The sequence below is a fragment of the Tamandua tetradactyla genome, chromosome 16 (genome assembly GCF_023851605.1).
Source record: "Tamandua tetradactyla isolate mTamTet1 chromosome 16, mTamTet1.pri, whole genome shotgun sequence".
Taxonomy (NCBI): Eukaryota; Metazoa; Chordata; class Mammalia; order Pilosa; family Myrmecophagidae; genus Tamandua; species Tamandua tetradactyla.
Window position 1 is genome coordinate 56944786 of NC_135342.1, and position 6000 is coordinate 56950785.

Consider the following 6000-nt stretch of genomic DNA (forward strand, 5'->3'; position numbering starts at 1 on the left):
TCACCATGATAAATTTTTTAACATTTTCATTATTCTAAAAAAAAAATAAGAACAAAAATAAAAAAGAACACCCAAAATATCCCATATCCTTTATCTCCCCCTATTATAAAAAATATGGAAAACTTCACAAATTTGCATGTCATCCTTGCACAAGGGCCATGCTAATCTTCTCTATATCTTTCCAATTTTATTATACGTGCTGCCAAATTCAGTGCCTATTCACTCTTCCGCTTGTCCAATCTTAGTCCTCCCTTCAGGCCATTCATTTCTGCATATCAATTTCTTGTATTTTCTTAAGTATATAATTTTTGCCACCCCATCCACTGATACACATTATTTCCTTTGCATGGCATCTATCTTTTAGGATCACTAAAAGTTAGAACACTTTCCCCTTTTCTTCTTAACATTTTTTTCAGAGCATCAATGACTTGTTAAGTTTTCCTGCTCTTTGCTTCTAGTATGCAAGCTCCACAACAGTCAACACCTTGCCTTTTGATTACCATCTGTTATATATTCAGTCATTCTGTATGTATGCACACATTTATTTCAAATAGTAAACTCCCCTCCATTCACTGTTTTTCTTCTTTTCTTGCCTTCTAACCTGCCTTGTTTTCTCCTCCCTCACCATGCTTTCCACACTCTATTGTATCTAAATACTTGTGGCTTGCTTAAAACACTGTAATCATTTGAAAAATGGAAACTCACCTTATTACTTAATTTATCTCTGTCCCTATTATGTGCATATAAATAACAGAATCATGATTCAGAATTTAATAAATATCTTGAATATTACCACTCAGCTTATTTACAAGTCAGAATAATCTGATCTATTGATCCATGTTATCCTATATGTTTGATAAATGATAAGGACTAATCAATTTCCATGCATATTTGAGGAAACAAATGATTTTAGAAATAGTCACCCATGAATGCTCTAATCATTTCCAGTTGAATTAGCATCCATTCATTTTTGATACCTAGGAAAATAAAGGGATTGTGTTATGCCAAAATTTCTTCTCCTTTACTCTGACTCTGAACATTAGGGAACTGAGACTAAGTACAGATGACTTAAAGGTTCAAACCTATGTCTCCAAGCATCAGATCCTATGTCCTTTCCATCCTTTAGGAAGCCACAACACGTTAAATTAATTCTACATATTAATCTAACTTTAATCCAGATAAATGTTTTAAAAGTCAATGGAATTTTGACAAATAGAATGGAATCATGCTGCCATAAGGGATGATTTTATTTCAAGAAATGATGTGGTACATCCTTACACAATACAAATAATTTTTTTGATGATTGGAATAATCAAAACATATATAAATTTGTTTATGTATATATAACTATACATGTAGCTTGCTTAACAAGAATGAAATGTTAAAATGACAATGTTTAAAACTCAAGAAGCTTGGATTCAAAGTCTATCACCCAAAGGTTTTTGTTTTTCCTTGTTATTTTTTATTGTTGCTTATTTTTTTGTTGTGTTTGGTTTGTTGCTTTTGTTTTCACATTGAATTTGCTAGGAAGTCTTTATTTTTTTTCTTTGCCATGCCATTTTTCATTCATTGTCATTTAAGGAAATACTGAAAATATTCTCTATTTCTTAATAGCTATACCTAATATACCTAATATAATTGATTATATTAAATATAATAAATCATATAGTCAACAACATTTATATAAGCACATGTGTATGTATTGAATTTGACTACTTTATACAATATTACATTTCAAAATATTAAGGAAACTTTTATTAGTTTCGGTTTTGAGGTTTTTTTCATTTTTTCTTAAACAATATTGACAACTGATTTCAAGCTTTACCATAAGTAAGTTGTCCAAAGTGTGTCATGAAAAAAAAGCCACATTTTTAAAATCCCAAACACTCCATATTAAGAGTTAAGTAGCTTCTCTATTTAAGTGGTTCAGGAAGTTTGCTAAAGCCCAAACCTATGGTTTTATTTTACACTTCTGGCTTTCTCAGCTTCTTTCATTAATCTTGTAGTAAATGATGCTAATACAGGAGTTGCAGGGTGCATCAGAGTCTGCTTATTCTCTGTTTGTGGTTCCCAGTGGGTGAGAGGTTGTAGCAATTAAGGTGGTGTGTGCTGTTTCGAGGCACCACAAAGATAGATTAATTAGGTTGCAAATGGTCTGGTGACATTGCCAACTGAGCCTTTGATGGGCCAGGCCCAAGGTGATTGAGTCCAAGGATAGTGATGGATAGGCAATCTGAAAAGAAGGAAGCTGACTATGAGAAGTGATGGGAAAACAGCTGGTACCTGTAACTACGAGCACACCATGGCCATAGATGCCAGAGACTAAACCTTCTTCTCTCAATGAAATCAGTGTTATGGAGAATTCCTAAAGATTCATCATTGGTTGATAACAGTTTGGATCTGACAAGCTAATTTAAAAGGATAACCAAGAAAATTAATATAATTTTATGACTAATTGCATTGTGACTGAATTAGCATTCACAGGTAAGCTTACATATCCAGCAAATATTGCCCCACTTGAAGTGGGCCCTTTAGAAGACTAAGCATTTATCTCAAAGGTACAGACATCACTTAAACCTGGTCACAAATCAGTTTTGAAACTTTTAGCTCATTATAAACCTGCAAGTGTAGAAAGTTTCTGGAGGTTAATTTAAAGAATACTTTCATTAGTGAGTGTTATTAATGGGATGAGGAAGGAGTATAGTATTACATGCTCCCCCACCCCAACCTAAAGAGATAGACTTGGTTTTGAAGACACAACTATCTGATTTCTAACACAGGCCTGAGAAATCTAAATGCAGGCTAAAGAAACCTATATTTAGAACGTATCAGGCTGAAATGCACGAAAATTGTATGCCTAATGACATACCATCAATTAATTTATGGTGCCAGTTCTTTGGTAGAGAGAGAGAACTGGGGAAATATTAAAGAAATAGCCGGTAAAAGGCTGCCTTGAAAAGACCCTGAGGCATTAGGAGAACCAAAGGCCAGAAATTGATTCTAAGTTGCTATCTAGAGTGTGTCACTCATCTTTGATTCTTTAATGTGAGATATTTACAGTAGTGGTAGTTTTCCAAAGACTCTCTGAAGAAGTCCACAAGCTAAAGAACAGGTATTAAGTTCCTATTAAGCCAGATTGTGGTGGCAGTAGTTCAAAATGTCAATCAAGTAAAGACATTTCCTTGGCCCTAATGTTCCCCCCGTACCCGGACATATATATTTAGATCCTGGTGGGATTAAAAAGAAATCCACACATAGCTAGAAACTTGATAATTAGGTCATGGGAAAGAGAACAAGGAAATAGAAAGACCAAACCCAACCAGTGGTCACACTAAGGCTTTCTACTGGGGGATAGAGATGACATCACTGAGAACGAAGTCCAGACTTCTGAAGACACACTTGAATTGCCATTTTAATTTTTGAACTATTGCTAGGTTGGCTCTAAAGTTATAAGATTTTCACTTTTTTTATCTAAAAGTGAAAAGATTAGTGGCAAGACTTACCTGAGACTTCCTATTCCTATAGAAAGAGAAAAGAAGCAGTTGCAAATAAAGGGTTTATGAGAGAAGTAAAGGAGAAAGAAAATCATAGCTAGTATGACTGCAGAAGATGGACAACTAAAGGGAAAGCTCTAGACTGAAGGGGTGTGATACCAGATGGAAATGCAGATTTACTGGAAGAAAAGAAAAGCGCAATAAACGAAAAATGCGTGGGTAAACATACGATGATATTTTGGTGTCTTCTAAAAATTTTTTTCAAATGTAATTGACAGCTCTAAGCAAAACTAATAATGCATATAGATCACAAGACTGCACTCAATGGAAAAATTATACTGTAAGTGTCTTAAATTATACCTGAAGAAGTACGATATTCAAGTAATGTAAACTGGAATAAATGCATCTTGTGTGCAGATGTGTCATAGGAGTTGCTGTGGTTTAGGGGAATTTAATATATAGCCATTATTCATTCTAGTCAACCTTGAGTTGGCATGAGGGTTTGTGGGTGGGTCTGTATAAATAATTGATATAAGATAACAATAAATAATTATAATATACAAATAATATGTAATTATATGCATAGTATATATCATGCATATTATAATGCATATATCTTATATGCATATGTACACATTATTAAACACATATATATTGATGAGTTAATATATATTTGTATATGCATGCATATGTACCTATACAAAATATATATATTATGTGTTAAAATGTATTATATATAAACCAATAGAAGGGGTAGAATGGAATATTAATTAATAAACTATAAATCAATAAAATTTCGAAACTCAAAACAACCTAAATATTTGTGGAAAATTAAAATATATTTTAAACTGAATAATAATAAAAATATAGTATGTTTAATATTGTGTAATGCAGCTACTTAGATAGGAATTTATAGCTATAGATTTGTATATTAAAAAAGAAGAAAAATTCAAATTAAATAATCTAAGTTCCCATATGCAGAAGCTAGTAAAGGATAATATGACTGTACCAAAATAAGAATAAGAAAGTAAATAAATTGGATAAGTGTAAACATAATGTAATACAAAACAAACAATAGAGAAAATTAACAAGGCCAAACATGAATTCTTTGAATTTAAAGTTATAAACAATTATCTAGGCTCATTAAGAAATAAACAAAGAAAAAGATAAAACACAAATTATCAATATGAGGAACAAAGAAAGGATATCACTACATATCCTACATATAAGAAAAGGATAAATGTTATGTAAAGGATAATGTTATGTAAAACTTTATATAATAATTTAGATATATGAAATGGATAAATTCTCAAAAAAGAGAACATAACAAAACTAATACAAGATAAAAGGGATTATATTAGTATTAAATTGCTTTGCATTTTCATTTAAAACTTTGCAATGAAATCCCCAGGCCCAGTTTGGTTTCACTTGAAAATATGTCACATATTTAAGGGAGAAATAATACTAAACTTACTCACTTTCCTAATATCTATAGTGATACCAAGCAGAAGGGTACAAATCCATATTCATTGTTTGACATCTTACTGTTGAATTCTAACAAACATTTATGCAGATAAAAGTAGATTTAAAAAAAGGAGGAAAGGCAATAAATTTAGAAAATGCTTTTGCAAAATTCAATACCCATTCTACAGCAAAATCTTTCAGGAAACAAAGAGTAGGCTTTAAAATAGGAAACTTTTCCAAAACCAATAAAGGGAAATTTTAAGTGTAGTCAACATTATAATTAACAGTAAATTTTTATCATTTTTTCTCTATTACAAGGCATTTGACAAGAAGATTTTTAACCTCAATTCTTTTCAAGATTGCATTGGAAGTCTTAGCCAGTTCAAGAAAGCAAGAAACAAAAAAACAACAAAAATAGCATAAAAACTGGAAATAAAGAAGTAAAGCGGTATTAACTTGCAAAGTACCAGGTGATTTACATGGAAGTCTATAATGTATAAAATTAAAATTGCAAAATAAATTTAAATGTATTTATAATCATATTCAAAACCTAAAATAATGAGCAATAGTTTTTAGCAAAATGTGCTATAGAACTAAGGGAATTAAAGAAATTGTTACAGAGAGAAATTAAATAAGCCCTAAATAAATTGAGGCATATACCATGTACAAAGTCTCAAAGACTTAAAATTAATAAAAAAAACAATTCTTCTGAAAATTAATTGATAGATTGAATACCATCCCAATAAAAATCCCCGAAGTTTGTTTTGTAGATATTTTCTTCTCGATTTTAAAAATGATATGGAAATTCAAAGGATACAGATTAACCAAAACAGTTTTTTTTTTAATGATCTAAGTGGGATGTCTTACTAACTTATAGTAGGACTAAAATAAAGGCCCTCTAATCAAGACAATGCAGTTTTGGCACAAGGAAAGACAGATAGGTCAGTATTACTGAAAAGTGTCCAGAACAGACCAATACATACACAATTAATTGCTATTCAATAAAAGCACCAAATAATAGAATAGAGAAAATAAAAATCCT

General features: G+C 31.1%; 1 non-coding gene across 1 annotated transcript; it reads right to left on the minus strand.

Annotated features, from left to right (window-relative positions):
• Positions 1-108: 108 nt before the first annotated feature.
• On the minus strand, positions 109-215 carry LOC143660522 (U6 spliceosomal RNA). The gene has a single exon (XR_013164117.1). It is a non-coding gene; the product is annotated as a U6 spliceosomal RNA (small nuclear RNA).
• Between the last annotated feature and the right edge of the window lie 5785 nt (positions 216-6000).